General features: G+C 43.1%; 1 pseudogene; it reads right to left on the bottom strand.

Annotated features, from left to right (window-relative positions):
- Nucleotides 1-3047: 3047 nt before the first annotated feature.
- LOC101142183 (3 beta-hydroxysteroid dehydrogenase/Delta 5-->4-isomerase type 1-like) lies at nucleotides 3048-11374 on the bottom strand (annotated as a pseudogene).
- Nucleotides 11375-22450: the final 11076 nt, after the last annotated feature.

Below are 22450 nucleotides of genomic sequence, written 5' to 3'. Positions count from 1 at the left end.
GCAATTCATCTAACCTTTTTTCAAGGCTTTTAGCTTCCTTGCAATGGGTTAGAACATGCTCCTTTAGTGCGGAGAAGTTTGTTATTACCGAAGGTCTGACGCCTGCTTCTGTCAGCTCCTCAAAGTCATTCTCCGTCCAGTTTTGTTCCCTTGCTGGTGAGGAGCTGCGATCCTTTGGAGGAGAAGAGGCACTCGTTTTTTGGAATTTTCAGCTTTTCTGCTCTGATTTCTCCCCATCTTTGTGATTTTTTCTACCTTTGGTCTTTGATGTTGGTGACTGTGACCTATGGATAGGGTTTTGGTGTGGACGTCCTTTTTGTTGATGTTGATGCTATTCCTTTCTGTTTGTTAGTTTTCCTTCTAACAGTCAGACCTCTCAGCTGCAGGTCTGTTGGAGTTTGCTGGATGTCCACTCCAGACCCTGTTTGGCTGGGTATCAATAGTGGAGGCTGCAGAGCAGCAAGTATTGCCGCCTGATCCTTCTTCTGGAAGCTTTGTCCCAGAGGGGCACCCACCTGTTTAAGGTGTCTGTCAGCCCCTACTGGGAGGTGTTTTCCAGTCAGGCTACATGGGGGTCAGGGACCTGCTAGAAGAGGCAGTCTGTCTGTTCTCGGATCTGGAATGCCGTGCTGAGAGAACCACTGCTCTCTTCAGAGCTGTCAGACAGGGACATTTAAGTCTGCAGAAGCTGTCTGCTGCCTTTTGTTCTACTATGTCCTTCCCTCAGAGGTGGAAGCTATAGAGGCAGTAGGCCTTGCTAAGCTGCAGTGGGTTCCGCCTAGTTCATGCTTCCCAGCCTCTTTCTTTACACTGTGAGCTACTCAAGCCTCAGCAATGGCAGACGCCCCTCCCCCAATCAAGCTACAGCATTGCCAGTCTATCTCAGACTGCTGCAGTAGCAGTGAGCAAGGCTCCCTGGGCGTGGGACCCACTGAGCCAGGCACAGGAGGTTGTCTTCTCATCTGCTGGTTGCTAAGACTGTGGAAAAAGTACAGTATTTGGTCAGGAGTGTACCTTTTCTCCAGGCAAGTCTGTCACAGCTTCCCTTGGCAGGAAAGGGAAATCCCCCAACCCCCTGTGCTTCCTGGCAATGCCCCACTCTGCTTCAGCTCGCCCTCTGTGGGCTGCACCCACTGTCCAACCAGTCCCAATGAGATGAACCAGGTACCTCAGTTGGAAATGCAGAAATCACCCGTCTTCTGCATCAATCTCTCTGAGAGCTGCAGATCGGAGCTGTTGCTATTTGGCCATCTTGGAAGTGACCACTGGGTGTTGCATTTTTCACCTTACCCCACTGCCTGGGGCCACTCCCCCCTGATGCTGGTGATGATCACCTGTTCCTTGGGCTTTTGAAGATGGTGGTAACCTGTTCATCTGGGCCAGAATGTGGTTCCCTTTTCTCTTCAGAATGAACACTGAAACTAACTCCATTGTGGTAATCAAATTCAACTGAGTAATGATCTGTTAATTTCCTGTGTAAGAAAAAAGCCATCTTGATGTTGGGTGTGACTCTCATCAAGGCTGTGATACACAAAGGTCCAGAGGGAGACAGCTTCCATCCCCACACTCTGGACCCATAGCAACCTCCTCAGCTGCTTCAGTTCAACTCTGTCCCTGATGCCCCTGACAGTGTTTCTTTTGACTGTGTTTTCATTGATTGGTTAATGACTATGTCATCACTGAAGTCCCCAGACTTGTCTTGATTGGCCTCCTCTCTTCAGGGAAATTGAGAAGAATGAGAGAACCAGTGATTAAAGAGGAGATGGAGAGAAGAAAGAGGCTAAGGATATGGAAGAATAAAGGAAGAAAGGATATGATTTAGAGAAGAGAAGGAGAAAGAAGAGAGAGACAGTTAAATCTGGGGATGTGGGATAGTAGACTTCTAATTTTGGGCTGAGTAGAAGGTATATTTTGGGAGAAGTTCACACTTGTTTTTTGTACTTGCCCAGGAACCCATGGTGTGGCTTATTGTGTGATTTGAAAGGGTGAAATGCAGGGTTATGTATGATCAGAATGGCCAACACATATATAGCCAGGTGTGTTCTAGAGACCTTCAAAGAAATTGACACTGAAGCGGGTGGAGGCCTGATGCATTTTTGTTTCTCTCTGCCCTGCTCAGGCCCATTAGGAAAGGCATGCAAACTCTTTCAGATGCCCCTCAGGGATTCTCCTTGGTTCTAGAGATTCCCCTGTACCAGACTGGGCAAGAAAGAGGTAAACTCAAAAAGCTGGGGCTCTCCCAAGTACCAGCATCCCATGCTCCAGTGCTCTGCTGTACCACTGATAAGACCAGTTCAGGCTGCATGATTCCATGGAAAGATAAGGACTTTCAAGACCAACTTCCTGGTAGCAGGCCTAGCCACTAATCATTAGTGTGACGGTGAACAAGTTTCCTTAACGGTAAAATGGGAATAGTCACCCCCACGTGATAGGTTTCTGATAAGTATTGAGTGAGGTAATATATGTCACATGTAGGTCATGTTGTAGATGCCTGAAACATAGCAGAGCTTATTCAGTCTTCATCACCCTTCCAGATCCTCCCACTACTCTGCCAACCCGCCATCCCCAGCTCCATGCTACTCTCCTAGGTAAAAGACGGTGATACCTGGAAGTGAAAAGAAAAGGAGGGAACTAGGTATTAACAGAAACTACACCTCCCTCCAGGTTAAGCATTAAAACATTTATTGCTCTTTACATTGAACTGCGTGAAGAAATAGGAGATTTAAAAGAAAAGAAATCCTTTCTCATTTAAGAGTAGAAATGGAGCTCTAGTAGTTAAAAATGACCTCAAGTTAGAAGAGACCACAATTGTTCAGAATCAGCCACTGAGATTTTGAAAAAGCAAATCACATTGTCTTTCCTCTGGTATATGATTAGGACAGAAAGCTTCTGGTTGGGCCAGGGACTGGGCAGGTTTTGACGACATGAGGAAGACAATAAGTTGGCTATTATGTGAAAGGGAGGCAGCAGGACCTGGACTTTTGCCCTTGTCACCTGTATGAAGCCAGGAGGATGGAGCTTGATGACATCTCCTAACAATACCCACATGCACATCTCTGTCACCCTTAAATCACTGAGTCTTGGACTTCAGGGTCTCCTTGTGCCAGTCCACAAGGGAACCAGCCCACTCCATGGTTTTCTGCTTGGCTTCCTCCCAGCTGTAAAGTGGCTTATACGCCAGATCTTCCTGAGTCTTCTTGTAAGAGAAGGTGAACACGCTATTTGACAATGTCACTCTGTGGTGGTTGAAGGGCGGTCGACAGGTGTAAATTGGCCTCGGCAGGAAGCTCACTATTTCCAGCAGGAAGCCAATCCAGTACGTCAGGGATAAAGGAAGGCTCCATCTAGAATCAAGGCAGAGGCCAAACTCTTTGCTCAGGATGTAACTAAGGTTATCATAGCTTTGGTGAGGCGTGTCATCCGAGATATAGTAGAACTGTCCTCAGACACTTGGGGCCTTCTTGGGGTCCCGCAGGGCCCTCAAGGCCAGAATATGGGCCCAGGCCATGTTGCCAACATAGACTGGGTTGACTCTGGAGGACCTGCTGAAACTTGACAGGATTCCATGGTTGTTTAGGGCCTCATTTATACTGGCAGAAAGGATTGGGCTTCCTTCCCCATAAATAAACATTGGTCTTAAGGCACAAGTGTGCGTTGTGCCACCATTTTTCAGAGTCAGCCCATTAGCCGCCAGCACAGCCTTCTCAGCAAGCTTTTTGCTGTATGGGTATGGAGCGTATCATGTTTTTCCCAGAGGCTCTTCTTCATGACCGTTCTGAATTTTCCTTGTAGGAATTGGGCCTGGCTACCTCTAAGGTACTGGTGTAGATGAAGATTGGCACAGTAGTTTGGACACAGGCCTCCAACACAAGCTGGGTACCTACCAACGAAAAGCATTCTGTCAGTGTCAGGAAATATAACTAAGGGGCCCCAACAACGTGCATAGATATTTATTCCCAAGTGCAGTGGTTGTAACAGACTTGGGGTATATTCTTATGTGACTCTGACTGAGACTGGGCCATGCTACAGCCATAGGAAAAACACCAAAATGAAAAGAAACTGATGTGGGTTCTGGAGAGCAAGAATTTCTAGACTTTTGGGTGTATGGATGTGTGTGTGTGTGTGTGTGTGTGTGTGTGTGTATATACTGTAATTTTGGCAAAGGACCTAGAGTTATCACTTTATATTCTGTCAAGTAATGATGTTGAAAAATTACAACGTGACATCAATACCATTAATGGCAGATTACTGAAAAACTGAAAAATCAGGAAGATATACTCTGAGAATATGGACAGTCCCAGTCCTTAGGCAGAAAAGGGCACTGGAAGAATTTATGTCACACACACACCCATACACAGTTGTATATAAGCAATATACACTCTGAAATGTATTCTTAAATATACATATAATTGCTGGTATTTTTCTCATTTTGAGTGCACTAATAAAACTTTGTCACAAGGACCATTCCTGGAGTCATTGAGCGAACAGTGGCTTGTGGGGAGATGCTGGAAACCCACATTCTTTTCCTGATTGTGCATTCCCTGGGAAAGCTGCTTCCAATTCTGGCTGTGACTCTGTTTACCTGGTTATGTAAAGTTGGGGTGATAAACCTTCCTTTAAACCCTGCCCTGGCATTTCCTGTGGAGCCTGGTGGAGGACTGCGGAGAGGAGTGTGCCCTCTGTTGTTAACACCTGTACTGGGAGGACCTTGCAGCCTCCCCTGAGCTGTGTGGAAGTGAAGATCATGGAGGTGTTCGGAGTGCCTTCCCTTGAAGAAGGAAGGAATTTCCTAGGCAAAGCATTATTATTTTTTCTTATTTTTTTATTCTTGGCCCTGTTTAAAGTCTCTGTGGAATTTGAGTTTCTGGAGAGACAGCCTCGTGTTTTCAACAATTAATCTGGTGGCGGAGAAAATGTGGAAGTAGTTTACCCTCAAGGGGGAAATGACCAACATTGTGAAATATTTTCTAAGCCTTGGAGTGATAATGGTTAGGAAACAGATGCCTCTAACACTTCCCCTGTCATTTCACATTTCTTGTTTTTGGGAGCTGCGGAGAGTTAACAATTCAAATGAAAAACTGGTTACTCTTAACACCCTCCTTGCACTGTAGGGGTACTGAAAGAAATGAGTGAGTAGAAACTGGAAATGTTTTTTTCTTTCTGTTTCTTTCCTTTCTTTCTTTCTTTTCTTTTCTTTCTTTCTTTCTTTCTTTCTTTCTTTCTTTCTTTCTTTCTTTCTTTCTTTCTTCCTTCCTTCCTTCCTTCTTTCCTTTCTCTTTCTTTCTTTCTTCTCTTTTTTTTTTTTTGGTACTGGAGATTCAAAAGCAATTAGTTGCGTGAGAAAAGGCATCAGAGTAGACTGAATGTGGAGGGCCAGGCCTGTGCTTGGGTGCTGTGGTGCTGAAGAGACTGGACTCTGGGAATCAGAGGGTGAGACTACATGGCAAGATTCCTTAAGGGAATGTGTCTGAATTTAAAGTAGTTTGGGAAGCTGCAATTCGGAAAGACCACCAAGCTTTTAAGGGATGAGGATTGAATGAAGGTGCACTTTGGGCACCTAGTTTGAAATGGCTCTGTAATAGCAGGCCCTTTGGTGAGCTGAAGAGATCGTATTCTGCATACTGGGAAACTCTTTTTGTTAAGAAAGTATTGTGAGAAAGCATGTGCTGGATAATTCTGTCCTGACAGACCTCTGAGAACCAGCTTTGCTAGTTCTCTCAAGAGAACTTATTTGAGGTGGGCAGGAGGGCTCTGAATGTTCTTAATATGGGAGTGCTGGGAAGGGAAGAGCGTGGTCCCTTTAAATGATATGGGAGCGGGGAAGGGAAGTGCTGGGTGAAGGAGGGTGTGGTTTCTGGCTAGGGCTGCACCCTCAGGGACCTAGATGAGGACAAGCATTTTCTGCCCAAATGTTGCATTTCCCAAGAACACCCTGGCCTGCCATGCCCCCATTTTCTGCCTATAAAGCGCCCCCAATACCCTAGCAGTCACATGCACAAGCTGCTGGACATTGAGAGGAGCAGATTGGCAGAAGAAGACAGAAGGGGCTGGATGTCAGGAAGGGCACATCAGTGGAGGCACACATCAGCGGAGGAACACATCAGCAAAGGAATACACGGGCAGCTGGACTTTGGGAGGAACATACCCATGGGCAAAATGATGTGGAGTTTGTCTGGGGTGGTTGGAGAAGAGTTGGGTCATTGAGCAACCGACTCCAGGGGAAAACCCTCCCCTTCTGGCATTCCCCAGCTGCTGAGAGCTACCTCCACTCAAAATAACCTTGCACTCATTCTCCAAGCCCAGGTGTGATCCAATTCTTCCCGTAACCAAAGCAAGAACCCAGGATACAGAAAGCCCTCTGACCTTCCGACAAGGTAGAGGGTCTAATTTAGCTGGTTAAAACAAGCCGCCTATAGGTGTCAAAACTAAAAGAGTAAGACGAAAAGAGCACCATGTAACACACACCCACTGGGGCTTCAGGAGCTGTACACATTCACCCCAGACACTGCCATGGTGTTGGAGTCCGACAGCCTGCCTGCCTGTATGCTCCCATAGAGGTTTCAGCAGTGAGGCACTGAAGAAGCAAGCCACACCCCCATTGCATGCCTGGTGAGGGGGACGAGGGAATTTTTCCCATTTCATTATCATAAGCCTACACACAAGGTGACTTGTGTGTAGCACAATGATGACTATGGTGGCACCTGGAAGGTTTGATTCTGTCCCATAGAGGCAAAGAGTGGCTGGATATCAAGAGTCTGAAGTTGGAATTTAGTTGACTTTTGATTGAAGCCACAATAGAAAGAGTGTCCACAGCCTTTGGAGTCACACAGGGGTGAGTTTAAAGTCTAACTCTCCTATTTACTTACTTACCTGGGGGGCCTTGGACAAGTTACTTGCCATCTGTAGCACTGGTTTCCTCATGTAAAAAACTGAAGATAGGAGCTTTGAACTCCCCCAGTTGGTAGTGATCAGCAAAGACACTTGGTCCAGAGTATAGCAGGTGTTCAGTGGAGAGACTTCTTTTCCCTTCCTGTCCTTCTTTGTGATCCTTAATTCCCCAACTTGCTTCATCTCCTCCCCAGGCTACTGTACGTTTCACATTGATGTTCATGATGGACTCTCTGTGAGTGACACCGATGACGTCTATGATAGAGGTGGTGTGGATGATGACCGACATGTCCTGGCAGGCTGTCTTCAGGAATGGCTCATTCAGAATGTCTCCTTCCAGCACCGTCAGCTTGGTCTTGTTCTGGAGCTCTGTGTGAACACGGGACAGGTTATCGGAATGGTTTCTGAAACTGGCTTGGAAGTTTCCTGATAAAGATGTTGTTACATAGGTGTTCGAGGATGGCTAGAGTCAGGGTGTTGGAGTAGAGGGTGTACATTCCATGGAAGGAACAAGTAAACAGAGACACAGAAGTCGGAATGTGTAGCAATTTATTGGGAAAGAGCAAACATCTGTTTCTACCCCATCTCATTTAAGAAATGTAATCTGAGCAATGAGCTGTCAGGTGTGCTTGGAATATAAGCATTTCTAGGGTCATGGAAAGCTCACCAAAGTTTTTAAAGAGAGTAGAGTGATTGTGGAGAGTTGGGTATAAGAGGGAAAATTTGAATTTAATTCTGCTGGTGATGCGGGATCATGATTTTGGGTCTCCAGCACCATGTCAGAGAAACCCCTTATTTATATTTGGAATAAGTAGAGAAACAGGCAGAGCATGGTGGCTCACACTTGTAATTCCATCATTTTGGGAGGCTGAGGTGGGCAGATTGCTTGCACCCAGGAGGTCAAGATCAGCCTGGACAACCTCATGAAACCCCATCTCTACTAAAAATACAAAAATTAGCCAGGCGTATTGGTGCATGCCCATAGTCCTAGCTGCTTGGAAGGCTGAAGGAGGAGGATGAATGGGGCCCAGGAGGTGAAGGTGGCAGTGAGCAGAGATCATGCCTTTGCATGCCAGCCTTGGTGGCATAGCCAAACCGTGTTTCCAAAAAAAAAAAAAAAAAAAAAAGAGAGAGAGAAACAGAAGCAGAATTGTGAAGTAGGAAGTCAACATTGGCTTGAGGATATAAAAAGGACTGGTATAGGGGATATGAGAAAGTAAGGTAATTAAGAGATTAATCAGAGTATCTGTGTCAAAGTTTCGATGAGGACTGGAAGCAGGGTCCAGCAGTGGAAGCAGAGCAGGGGAGAGATAAAACAGGTTTGAATTTCAGACCTTACCTTGAAGGTCCTGGTACCTATTGGATCTGGGCTGAGAGAAAAAGAAGACAAAATCACCCCTATGGTTTCCTGCTTGGGAAATTGGGAGGAGAGTAGAGCCATTGCTAGGGAATTGTGGATGGACATAAATGAGGAATGTCCACGAAAAACTCTTATCAGATATCAAAAGCAGATAGCAATGCTGAAAGTTAGCAACCAATGAACTGATATTCCAGCTGTCTAGCCAAGGGCAGTGGTTACAACTTTAATGTCTTCACGTTCCTCTGAAATCCACAAGACATTACGCGGACAGTAAAGTTGTCACCTGGAATTAGCCCACGCAATGAAAACCGTGGTACCTGGAGCTTGGATAAATACTCTACGCTTGTTTGTGCTTTATAATCTGCATATGACTCACAGCTTGCTTATTTCATTTTACAACAATCTCATGAGACAGGTTTTCTGAGTCCCACTTTATTGTGAGGAAACTGAGGATCAGAGAGGTTAAAGGACAGATCTAAGGTCACGTTTCTAGAGGAGACTCAAACTTGCCCACCCCACCTCTATGTCTTGTACTCTGTACACCGGGTACAAGCCTAGCCATTTAGAATAAACTTTTCTGAGAAAGAGTAAGAATAAACCAGGTCAACTGAAATTGGCAACAAAGGCCAAAGAACAGTGAGAGTAAAATTCAGAGTGAAAAATTCAAGACAGTAGCAATTCCTTCCAGGGGTTCAGACAGGACCATTTACTCTCCTAATGCCTTTGCCATGTTTTGTCTACTCCCAGCCCCTTCCTATTGCCAGGCACCTCCAAGGAGGCCCTGCAGTTTGGGGAGGCAGGGAAGAGGCTGCTGGGGAGGATGTGGGTAACAGCCTGAGAGTTGAATTCTCTCTGGTTGTATTTCCACCTCTGCACTTCCTGCTCCCTTCCTCTGCTTCCCCTTTGCTGCCAACTTCAGACAGACTGGCTGAAAGGAATTGCCATCTCAAAGCAGAAGAAGTCTAAAGCCGAGAGAAAAGGCTTTTCCTCAATAAGTTCACAGGGATCTAGAGAGACCAGGAAAAGGGACTGTGTGGTGGAGCCATAGTTCCCTCCTTCCTCAAGCTGCTAGACTAACTACTGCTTAAGAGCACAGATGCTGCACTAGACTGTCTGGGTTCAAATCCAGCTTTGCCATATTCTAACTCTGGGACCTTCGGTGAGTTAATTAACCTCTCTGTGTCTGTCTCCTAATCTGTAAGAAAGGAGGATAATAATATTAACAATCTCGTAGGGTTGCTATGAGTAACAAATGAGTCAGCACATGCAAAACATGTAGCACAGTGCCTGGCACAGAAAGAACACTGAAAGGATTCTTTGTTTTTATCTTCATACAGGCCACTGCCCATCCATTATATTCCCTGCCTTTTCACCATAAGGAACAATTCCTCTAGGCTGAGAATTGCTTTTTTCTGGTATTATATGTTAGATTGTAAATACTGGTGACACATAAGGATTACAAACATTTAATCTTGTTTTGTGTTAATATTTGTTTATGAAAGACACCATTAAAACAGAGGGTGGAGGAAATCGGAAGAGGTCAGAGAAGAGCAAAAGAGGAACAGTGTGTTGGGTGTGGTCCCTGAGTGCTATCAAGTAGAGGCTTCTCTGAGGGCAAGTCATAACTCTCTACACAGCCAGAGCCCACACGTAGCCACACAGTCCCCCAAGTACCCTGGGTTGGGGAGGAGGACAGGGGATTGGGCACGCAGGGAGGCAAAGGGAGAGACTGAAGACCCACTTTGCCAAGCATCAGCTCCAGAGTCAAGTGAGGAAGCCTCTGGAGGAAGCTCTGGTCTGAGCTGTGCTACACATTAATTAGATGGTCTCGGCAAGTTGCTTTATGTTTCTGGACCTTGATGGTTCATTGTTCAGTTGGATGCAACCCCTTTTCTACCTTCCTCATGGGGTTATTTGCACAAGGATCTGCTACACCGAATTCTGCAATTTCTTGGCTATTGAGCAACAGAGACAAATGGTTAAAAAATAAAGCCATATATGAAAAATCGAAATGAGGCGTATCTGGCCTCATACTGCCTCTTGCCATCTCTGCTCTGTGCTGTGTGCCTGTGCACGGGCTCTCTCTATCACTGATGCTCTCTCTCTCTTATCCTCTCTCTCTCTCACTCTTTCTCATGCATTCTCTGTCTTTCTCATTCTCTCTGATTTTCTCTCCCCCCTCATTTTCTCTCTCTGTTTCACTTTCTGGCACACACACACACTTACACACTCTCCTATACATTCACTTCCTTTTATTTTGCCTTCACTAAAGATGCCAAGGATGCTACAAAACAAAAAGCTCAGGGCAGTCTAGAAAGGCAGGGACCCGCTGGTGAGGTCTCCAGGTAAATGGTGTCCTTTATAAATGTTGCAAAGCAATTGTCAAGACAAAAAGCTTCAGAACATAAAAACGTTGTAGACGAGAAAAATAACTGATGTGGGATTTTCTAGATGAGAAGTAAAGGGGTCTGGTGTCCAAAGTGGCTGCCTCTCAAGTTCTGGGTTAGGGCCAGAATCCAGTCTCTGGACACCCCGTCCAGTGTCTTTCACATGATGCCGTTTATACTATTTAATATTCTTTTTATGATGATTGTGAATGTGGGATTGGCTTAGATTTGACTACAACTTTCTGTAACTTGCTAGAAAAGGTTCACCTTCCTGCACCCATGCAGGGTTTAAAATGGAGCCACACATCCATGAATCAAGTTTACTTGCCAGAAAATTCCTCCCTCAGCTTTGGTCTGAAGGCCTTGTCCAAGGCCCTGATCTCCTTCAGCTCCTTCTCCTCCACCAAGAGGCGGATGATCCTCTAACCCAGAAACCCTCCTGCTCCTGTCACAAGGCAGCTCCCGCCTGTCATTACCAATCCAATATTGCAGGAAACACTCGCCAGGAAACAGAAGATGCTGGGGAGCAGATCTGATTCTAGGTTGACCCTGGAGAGGGCTAAAAACGAAATCAAATGGTTATATACTCACACAAATGGTTTATTTTCCTCCACCCCATTTTTTTTTGCAAAAATTCCATGTCTTCACCATTGCCAGGAGTAGCTAAAAGAAAATAAAGAAACTCTAACTGTTAGATTATTAAAAAGCTGGACAGAAGAGTCAGAGTGCTGGTCACTTCATCCCCTAAGGTAGCCCTGGAGTTCTATGTTCTGTGGCTCCTGGCTTTCCCCTTATCACTTTGAACTCCTGCCACATATTCATTGCTCCTGTCTCTTCCAGTATCCCTTTTCTCAGAAGAAAAGTGACCTTTAATGTATATCTCTAATTCTTCCCAGGAACAGGAAGAGAAGTCCAATTGTAAGGCTGTAGTGTGGTAAAGAGTCTTAGGTTTAGCCTTAACAGGACACTAGTTGGTTGATTCCAGTTGTCTGGGATCTGCAATCTGTGATCTTAAACTAGACTGAGAGAAATCTCCAAGTGTAATGTGAACTTTGCCTTTGTGCAGTAAATATGTTTGGAGGGAAATCCACATGAGCCCATTCTCTCCTCTCTCAGAGTGTCATTTGAAATGCTGCTGCAGTCTTGCAAAGTTTAGAAATTTGTAATGGTGACAGCTCCAATTACTAAGTTTTATGGAGTTGACTTTCTTTCCCACTCAATATATCCAAAACCTCAGTTGCCATTTTACCCTGGAGAGCTCTGGGTTCCTAGATGAAGAGCATCATTGAAGGAAGGCTGTCTAGTGATAGCCACTTAATTACATGGCCTGTACTGTTGCTGTCAGTTACTACGGCATGAACGAAGGGGGTCAAATGTAGAAAGGAAGACAAAGACAAAAGGATATGTTTTAAAACAAGGGGTCAGGGGGCTCCTTGCTTCTAGTGAGCAAAGGCAGCTCTGAGCTTCTACAGCCCTTTGTGTTTATGAGGTAGAAAGAGCAGGTAGGGAGAGATAATGGTTGGTCAGCTGCTTGATTTATCACAGGTACACATAATTGCTTTCTTTATACAACAGCTTCAGATGTTCCTATAGATAATCACAAGGAACACTGCACTGGGGGTGTGACTGCCTTCAGCACCCCTTCTGGCAGCAGACGTAGTTAGTCAGTTTTAAAACGTCCTGCTTTCATGAGAACAGTTTTCTGTTTGCTCAAATAGCCTCCAGTGGTATACTGAGTTGGTCATGATCCTCATTCTTTTTGGCCCGTAACATCTCCCCCTTTTTGCTTTTGCATTAATTGAATAAAGGTAATTGCAGGTTGTGCAGCTCTCAGTTGCCATTTGGTGGTCCAGCTGATATTGCAGACTATGAACAAAAAACAGAAACATAATAACATTAATACAATAGTTATAAAAAAGACATTGAGGTGCTGTTTGAAGTAGGTCCAAGGGTAAAGGCTTTCTAAACCTTGTTGGAATTCTGCTCAAGCTTTTAAAGGAGCTGAAATGCTCAAGTCTGCTTATTCAAGTTAAGGATTTTACTTTGTAAATCATTACTATCAAAAGTATCATTGGATGTGAAAGCTCCCTGTAAATGGGCCTTTAAAAGGTCCCATGGATATTCACTTTTGTTATATTCCAAATTGGTCGCACAAATATGAATATGGTTAAAATGACAACACAATTCCTGCTGCAACTGCAAACTTTGTACTTGTTCTCCTAGCCACAGAACAGTAGTCTTTAACATTGCCACTTCTGTTTGTATCTCGGCGTTAATTTTATTTTGAAGCATCCATGCCTGGTCAGCTGTGCATGTCCAGTTTTCTACATATTGAGCTGTTTGAATGGAGCTGTGCATTGACACTGAGGACAGCACAACAGAGGTTATTAACGTAACTAAGGAGACTATGGCAAAAATTATCATGCCTAAGGCTCTATGAGCATGAGTAAGCTGGGTAAAAAAGAATTTTATGAGATGTAAAGTGGGAGTGGCCGCCCAAGGCTCAGACAAATTTGCAGGAACCCATAATCCAGGAATGTGACTTAGAATTATTAGGGTGGATATACTCTGTGTGTTTGTATTGTGCTATGATTAAGGCAGTGATACAGTTGACAGGAATCACAAGTCAATTGGGCATTGTCCATCTGGAGTTGGTCCTCTTGCTGCTAGAGAAACATAAGGATTAAAACACAAATTGTAAATTGAGTGGTAATATTTTCTATAAGGGTAACATTAAAACTGCATTTACCACTGTTACTATTATTGAATAGTGTTCCAACCCAAATGCTGCCATTCGTAAATGGGAGTGCTGCTTTCCATATCGACTCCTGAATTGGACCTCTCTTTCCTTGATAATGCCATTGAGGCAAAAGTGGGCTAAAGCCTGAGTGGTGCCAAGCAATTTGCACAAGAGATTGGGATTGAATCCCAATATGATGTAGTGAAGAGATGTTAAAGTTTCACCACCAGTGCCAGCAAAGTTCATGCCATGAAGTCTGATGCTCATCTCTCCCAACAAAATGACCATAGGGACCCCAGTCGATAATGTCTCCCATTAGCGTGGACTGTTGTCTAGCTAGTGGGGCCAAGACACTGGGTCCAAGGAGAGGGGTTAGAATTATCAAAGGGAGCCCATTCTGTATAATTAATACAATTTGGGCAATTGGGCCAGGAGTGATTAGTAGTTATACCAGTAATATTAATAGAGCTGAGGCCTAATAGGTACATTTATTTTCCATGGTAACTCAACCATGCCTGGGATTGAATTGTAAGGTAACTGTGGTTGAGTGATGTATCCTGGGTGATGCATAAAGGAAGTCCCTGCAATGGAACAGTATAATTGATACCATTGTTCTGAGAGTCTAATTGCTCTATGTCAGGGGGAATTAGGGGTCCTGGTGCCCATGCTCCTTGATCATGATATATCTCTGGAGGAGTGTCACTCCAGAGTACAGGTCATACTACTGGAGGTTTGGAAACCTATGCCCAATATGTCTTTGCCTCTACACAGGGAAAACATACTGCACATGATATTACAGCTAGCATGGCCATAAACATGCAGTCAGGGGTTTTTGCCTGATCCTGATGCTCCAGCAGTTTCTCAGCTTCCTGTGTGGTTTTATTGATCTGTTCTCATGTTATGGGGGTTGATGTCTATGTGACCCTGGTCGGTCCTTGCTCTGTCTTTGCATTCAGATTCAACTGGCTCATGGCTCATACTGGGAGAACCAGACCCATAGTTGGGGTCCATAGGTCCCTCCAGTCTCTCGTTCCATGATTGCACACACCTTGAGGGCACCCACATGGTTTGTCCATCTCCTGTAAAAACACAAGCATACCCTCATCCTCATGTCAGTAAATCCACTGGGCCTTTCCATTGTCCTTTTTCCAGGGATTTCCATAATACCTTTGGGTAAACTTTCCTTTTTCCCTCTAATATTTGCCAGTGTTGTTCTGCTGGAGTCTTATTATCATACCAGGAGTCAAAAAATTTAAAGTAAATAAGACTAAATGTAATTTTGTTTGAGGTGGTAGCTGGTCTCCCACTCCCCCTTTTTGTCTTTTCAACATACATTGTAATGTTTGATGTGCCCACTCTATAATGCCTTGTCCTTGGGGATTGTAAGGAATTCCTGCTTTAAGAGTGATTGCCCATAACTGTAAAATATTTTGAAAAGCATGACTAACATAAGAAGGTCCATTATCAGTTTTTATTTGTTTAGGCACCCCCATATGGGCAAATGATGACAAGCAATGTGGTTGGACATGGCCAGCTGTTTCCCCTGTTTGACATGTGGCATGTAGCATATGAGAGTAAGTATCTATAGTCACATGAACATAGCTAAGTTTGCCAAAGGCTGCTATATGTGTAACATCCATCTGCCTGATTTCATTTGAAGCTAAGTCTCATAGGTTACATCCTTCTACAGGTATATCACCAAGGACATGCTGACAAGTGGGGCAGGCTTGCACAATAGCTTGAGCCTGGCTGTAAGGCAGATGAAACATTTGAGTAAGGGCAAAAGTGTTTTGATGCAGTAATGCATGAGAAGCTTGAGCTTGTTGAAATACAGAACCAGCCAGTTTACCTGCTCTATCATTACCTAGAGATAGTGGTCAAGGAATTTGTGTGTGAGAACGAGTATGAGAAATATGAAAAGGAGCAGCACGAAAGTGAATAGCTTGCTGAAGTCTTAGAAACAAGTTAAACAGCTCTGGGTCTAGGTGCTTTTAATAGTGGCAGTCTCAATGCGACTGGCTACATTTACAACATAGGCTGAATCACAGACAGTAGGAGTTGAAGCAGTGAGCTGTAAAACCTGAATAACTGCTATTAATTCTGATTATTGAGCTGAAACTCCAGGGGTTTTTATTGCTTGAGTATGCTTATGTCCACAAATAGCTGCAGGGCCTTTGGAAGAGCCATCAGTAAAATAAGTCTGGCCTCCTGAAATAGGCTTGTGATGAGTAATCACAGAGAGGATAAAAAGGTGAAGTTTATAAAATTGCAAAATTTTGTCTGATGGATAGGGGTTGTCTATTATTCCTACAAAATCTGTAAGAGCAACTTGCCATGCAGTCAACATTTCCCATGCTGCAACGTGTTGTTGGGAATCTAAGGGAACAATAATTTTGTCTGGATCATATCCCATAAGCATTTTTGATCTATGCCTACCAATGGTTATAAGTTGAGTAATTAAAGAAAGATAAACCTGTAAAGATTTTACTGTCTGATTGGATAAAAAGAGCCACTCTATTACCATTATTGACTTGTCTATGAATTGGCCCAAAAGTCCTGTTGGAGAATGGGGGGTAGGAAGAATAAACAGAAGCAAAGGCTTTTGCGGCTGTAGCCGGGAGGCATGTCTCTGCTGAAGCATTTGTTCTATAAGCTGTAATTCAGCTTCTGCCTCCTTAGTAAGATGCCGAGGAGAATCTAATGAAGAATCTCCTTGGAGGGTCTGATAAAGGTGTTTGAGTTGGTAAGTAGCAATACCTAGCATTGGGCACAGCCAATTAATATCCCCTAACAATTGTTGGAAATTGTTCAAGGTTTCCAACCTGTCCTTATGGAGAACTACTTTCTGAGGTCGAACACTTCTTTTAGTAACAATAGTGCCTAAGTACTGGTATGGGGAAGTTGTTTGCACCTTTTCTGGAGCTATTTTGAGATTCCATTTAATCAAAGCCTGTTTTGTTTCTCTGAACAATTGGTGTAATAACTGTTCCGTAGGAGTGGCCAAAAGAATGTCATCCATATAATAAATGATGTAAGCAGTAGGAAACATATTTCGAGGCTCCTTTAATGCCTGCCCTACAAAATATGGACATAGTGCAGGGCTGTTAAGCATGCCTTGGGGTAAAACTCTCCTTTGATAACAAGAGACAGGCTCCCTTTGATTAATAGAAGGCACAGAGAAGGCAAATCGAGGCTTATCCTTCTCATGTAAGGGTGTAGTAAAGAAACAATCTATAAGATCTATAACTATGAGAGGCCAGTCCCTTGGAATGGCTGCTGAGGGTGGCAGATCTTGCTGTAATGCACCCATTGGTTTCATCTGTGCATTAATGCTCTTAAATCATGTAGCAATTGCCGTTTTCCTGACTTTTTTGGAATTACAAATACTGGTTAATTCCAAGGGCTAACTGACTCTACAATATGTCCTGCATCCAATTGCTCTTTTACTAGCTGATGGAGTTGAGTTAGTTTCTCCTGAGTTAGGGGCCATTGATCCACCCATATAGGTTTGTCAGTCAGCCACTCTAGTGGCAAAGTAGTGGGTAGAGGAGAAATATCAATGACTGCCATCAGAAATCCTGACGACCTAGCCCTTTTCTATCTGGTTGTCCAGTTATAGATATAGGATCAAGGTTTCCCTGTAGGGACTTTCCTAAGCTCTTTAAGCTCTGATATCTCATTTTCCTTAACATTTTAAATCCTGGATTGTCAATAATTTTATTTGTAAATCTCAAATTTACTGTAAGTAAATCTTACAGTAAGTAAATTTACTGTAAGTAATTTACAGTAATTTACTGTAAGTAAATCACAACTCCATAGAGTAACAGCTATATTTGCAACATAAGGTTGAAAAGTACATGACTGTCCATCTGGTTCAAGACAGGGTAAAATCTCAGCACTCTGTTGAGCACTTTGAGCTGTTCCTACTCCCACTAGGGATGTAGAAGTTAATTGTAAGGGCCAGGATGGGGGCCAATTATTTTTAGATATTACTGACACATCTGCTCTCATATCCATAAGCCCATAAAACTTCTTTCTTTTAATTTGCACTGTACAGGTGGGTCTATTAGATGCTATGGGTTGTGATAGATAAATTTCCCTCCTAGCTGTACTCCCAAATCCTTGATTTCCTTGATTTTCCTTTCATGGGGAAGGGTGCAATTTACAGGGAATAAGCAATATCTGAGCAATATATTCTCCCAGTTCAAAAACCCAAAGATCCTGTGACATCACTACTACTTGAATTTCTCCTTCATAATCAGAGTCAACAACTCCTGGGACTACAGTAATTTCCTGTAAGTTAAGACAGCTTTTGCCCAAAATTAATCCCATATGTCCTGTTGGCGAATGTCCCCAGATACCAGTGGGAATCTTGGTGGGTTTGTCTCCTCCAACTAACATAACCCTCTCTCTGACTGGGAGATTGAAGCCTGCATTTCTGAGTGTTTCTGGGAAGAGGGAATCAATGTTCCTCCAGAAAACCATCCCTGAAATGGGGTTGTGGCCTGGACTGGGAATGCCCTCATTGTTTGTGGGGCCTGGGTCCAGGCCCACTTCTTATTTCCTGACAGGGGGTGCCATTCTGATGAAATTTTGAGCAGCATTGACTAGCCCAATGATTTTCTTTATTGCAATGAGGGCAAAGTCCCGGCATTTTTTTCTGTTGGGGGTGGGGGAGCTGCATTATAAGATCCCTTCTGCCCAGAGGTCTGACAGTATTCTTTTTTGAAATGTCTGCTTTTTCCACAATTATAACATTTTCCCATTTTAGGATTTGCCCCGTGGCCTTTTTTAGATTTGTCCATCACTAAATTAGCCATTGCTTGAGCCATCATTATAGAGTGATGAAGCTCAATTCCCACATCTTGACAAGCTTTGAGAAAATTTCCCAAGCTTTTTGTACATCTCACAGATTCCAGTGCATGTTTACAATCTGCGTTTGCATTCTCAAAAGCTAGAGTTAAGGTTAGCACTTCTGCAGCCATGGTATGAGGAACCTGCCACTTCACTGCCTCTTGTAATCTTGCAAGAAAATGTGCATAGGGCTCCTGCGATCCTTGCATGATATGTAAAAAATACTGTACTGGGACCCCTTCCTCTGGAATTGTGGCCCAGGTGTGTTTAGCAGCCAAGGCACACTGCTTATAAGCAGCATCTGGGAGTGCCATTTGATGTTCTAGGTCTGAAAAAGGGCCATTACCCAACACATATCCTCTGTAATGTTTCCATGTCCAGCAGCACAATTTTGTCCAGCCTGGTCTGCACACTGTTCTTGCCAATTTAAATTCCATGCTAGATATGCACTAGCAGACAAACAAGCGTGAGCCAAATGCTTTACATCAAATGGTGGAAGGCTTATGGCACCAAATATAGATTCTAGCAATCCTAAAATAAATGGGCTTTGTACTCCATTGTTAACTACACTAGCTTTCAACTCCTTCAGCAACTTAAACTCTAGTGGAGTATGTTCATGAATAAACTGCTATGGATTATTTGGATCAGGCCTTACAGAAATGGGAAAAGTACAAGGTCCTAAGGGCTCTCCAGCTATAGCAGCAGAGCATAAATTTCTTTGTATTGGGTCTCTATTTCTGCTACTAAAGGAGGCAGTACAGTTTTTCTGCTACTGGAGTGGGTGATATATGCCAATTTTTGTCCTTCTCCTCCTGTTTTTTATTTTCAATTGGCGCTGTGGGTGGGGGACAAAAGATTCTTTCAAACTTTTGGACTCAGAACATGACTCCTGTTGTCTAGCAGAATAAGAAAGAAATAATGGCAGGAGGACAGTATGGACTAAACTCCAAGTGGAGAAAACAGAAGGATCAACTTTAAGACCTTTTTGATGAGCCCGTTTGAATCCTTCTCCTGCTCTGTCCCAATTTTCCACATCAAGAATGCCTGTCTGTGGAAACCATGGGTTATGCATAATAACCTCCTGGAGCATCTTAGTGTTTGAGAACTAACCTGAGCACCAGATTGCTTAAGTAAAACTTTAAGCAACTGCACATAATGTTGCTCCTCAATAGACAAATTCTGCCCCATGTTACCCTGATTCAGAAAACATCCCACTCCCATTACCTCTTTAGGGCACTGACCTTATATCCCAGTACCTTTTTAGGGCACTGACCTTATATCCCAGTACCTCTTTAAGGTACTGACATTATATCTGCCAGCAGACTCTTCCCAGGGTTTCTCATTCGTCTTGTCAGTTTCACTTTCTCTGCTGCAGCAGACCTTCTTTGCTCATGTCCCTGTCCCAGGCACCACTTGTCATTGTCAGTTGCTACGGGGTGAACGAGGGGGGACCAATGCAGAAATGAAGACAAAGACAAAAGGATATGTTTTAAAAAAAGGGGTCGGGGGCTCTTTGCTTCTAGTGAGCAAAGGCAGCCCTGAGCTTCTACAGCCCTTTGTATTTATTAGGTAGAAAAACAGGGAGGGAGAGGTAATGGCTGGTCAGCTCCTTGATTTATCCCAGATACACATAATTGCTTTCTTTGTACAACAGGTTTCAGATGTTCCTACAGATAATCACAAGGAACACTGCACTAGGGGCATGACTGCCTTTGGCACCCCTTCTGGCAGCAGACATAGTTTGTCAGTTTTCCAATATCTTGCTTGCGTGAGAACAGTTTCCTGTTTGCTCACATAGCCTCCAGTGGTATACTGAGTTGGTCACAACACTCATTCTTTTTGGCCTGTAACACTGTACCACAAGAGTGGGGATTTGTGGTTGTATGCCCCAATGACTCTTATCATAGATGTTTGAACTTTTCCCATATTTTTGGGTACAAAACCATTCTCAGCAAATTTCTGAACTGAAGATGCTGTGAATGCTCCTTGAGCCTATGCCAGAGAACTGCCCAAATTTCACCACCATAAGCTCTCCAAGACACTTTCCTCTACCTAAAAAAAGAGGTGTAATTTATATTCATTAACATGCCCAGATCTCAAGTGTTCAGTTCAATGAACATTGACAGTTATATATGTCCATGTAGGTAGCAACCCAAAAATGTATAGGTCATTTTCGTCACTGCAGAAAGTTCTTTTCTGCCTGTTATTAGCTAATTCCCTACCCTACCCCCAATCTACCTGGTAGGCAACTACTTTCTGATTTTTATTCCCACAGAATTCTTATTTTATCCCTATATTTTCTTATTTATTCTTCTAAGATCTCTGTGGTTCTGGATATATATTTAAATATAAAATCATTCTGAAATGAATTTTTGTGCATGGAGTACAGAAGGATTGACCACTGATTGTCTCTATTGTTTGTTCATTTTTCTATTTCATGATTTTCTTTATTTTTATTATCAGCTTATGTTTATTAACTTGGGGGTTGTTTTACTCCTTTTTTTCAGGGTTCTTATTATAATAGCATATATAATTGACTTTAGTCCTTTGCTCATTTCCACTACAGGCATTTAAAGTTGTAAATTTCTCTCTAAGCACTATGTCAGCCGTAGCCAACGTTTTGATGCATTGGGTTATCATCATTCAGTTACTTATGTTTTGAATTTTTTCTTGTAAGTTTGCCTTTGACCCAAGTAAGCCATACCAACAGAATATGTTTCTTGTTTTCTAAAATTGGGAATTTTCTAGATATCTTATTGTTTTGAACTTCTAATGAAATACAATTGTGGCCATAGCATATACTCTGTATGATTTTGATCCTTGCATATATATTGAGACTTGTTTTATGGTGCAGCATATGGTCTGTGTTGGTGAACATCCCATAAACACTTGAAAGGAATGCTTTCTGCAGTTGCTGGAAGTAATATTCTACAAATGATTTGCTTTGAAGCCCCACTCTAGGTCTTGCCCTCCTCCCATGTTGTAGACATTCAACTGCTACTTGGGACCTGACTACCAATGCTTCAAACCCACTTGCCTAGAAAAGGTTGGCCCTGTGCTGCAAGATGTAGTAGCTTGTTCTCTGATAGCTACAGGCCCTGGGTCTTGCTGAGACATGTGGAGTGCTATCTGAAACCACCCAGGTGCATCACACAACTTTGTCTTCTGTAGCACATGCTAGAGTGCACCTTACAGATTCCCCATCACCTTCAGGATGGACCTGCACATTCCCTCAGCTGTTGAGAGTTCTGAAGGCTGATAGATTTCAGCCAGTGTCTCTTGGAGTCTCTGAGTGGAACCAATAAATAAAAGCCCTAAAGAAAGTGAGAAATTAAACAAAGGGCAAGACTGATGGGGGCCATACTACTAAATTTCTTTTATTTTTAAACAGCTTTACTGAGGTATAATTGACATAACATTTGCTTGTTTTAAGTGGACAGTTAAATTATTTTCAGTAAAATTTTAGACTTGTGTGACTGTCACCATGATCCTGTTTTGCAACATTTTTATTTTTCCTAAGAAATCCCTCATGCTCATCAATCACCACTACTTTTTCCCAGTCCCCAGCTCCAGGCAACCCCTAATTGACTTACTGGCTCTACAGATTTGCCTTTTCTGGAGACCATATAAATGGAATCATGTAATATGTGGTCTTTTGTATCTGTCTTATTTCATTAAGCCTAATTTACTTTTATGGTTCATGTATGTGGCAGCACATATGAATATTTAATTCCTTTTATGTGCCAAATCCTATTAAATTGTATGGATAGCTCCCATTAGTTTATTCATTTATCAGTTGATAGATATTTGATGTGTTTCCACTTTATGAACAATTATGGATAAAGTTGCTATGAATATTCACATTCATGTGTTGTGTGGACACAGGTTTTTTTTTCTTCTGGATAGACAGGAGTGAAAGTGCTAGGTCATATGGTAAATTTATCTTCAATATTTTAAGATACTGCCAAACTGGTTTCCAACATGGCTGCATGTCCATCAACGATGCATGAATATTTCAATTTTTCCACATCATTGTTATTTCACTTCCTCCAGGTGTTACTGTCCTTTTTTATTATAGCATTCTAGTGGGTAAGAAGTGGTGTCACACTGTAGTTTTGATTCACATTTCCCTGCTGACTGACGATACTGACCGTCTTTTCATGTACTTTATTGGCCATTCCTACATATTTTTGATGAAATTGTTATATAAATATTTTGCCT

The sequence above is a fragment of the Gorilla gorilla genome, chromosome 1 (assembly GCF_029281585.2).
Source record: "Gorilla gorilla gorilla isolate KB3781 chromosome 1, NHGRI_mGorGor1-v2.1_pri, whole genome shotgun sequence".
Taxonomy (NCBI): Eukaryota; Metazoa; Chordata; class Mammalia; order Primates; family Hominidae; genus Gorilla; species Gorilla gorilla.
This window is presented reverse-complemented; position numbering and strand designations above follow the sequence as displayed.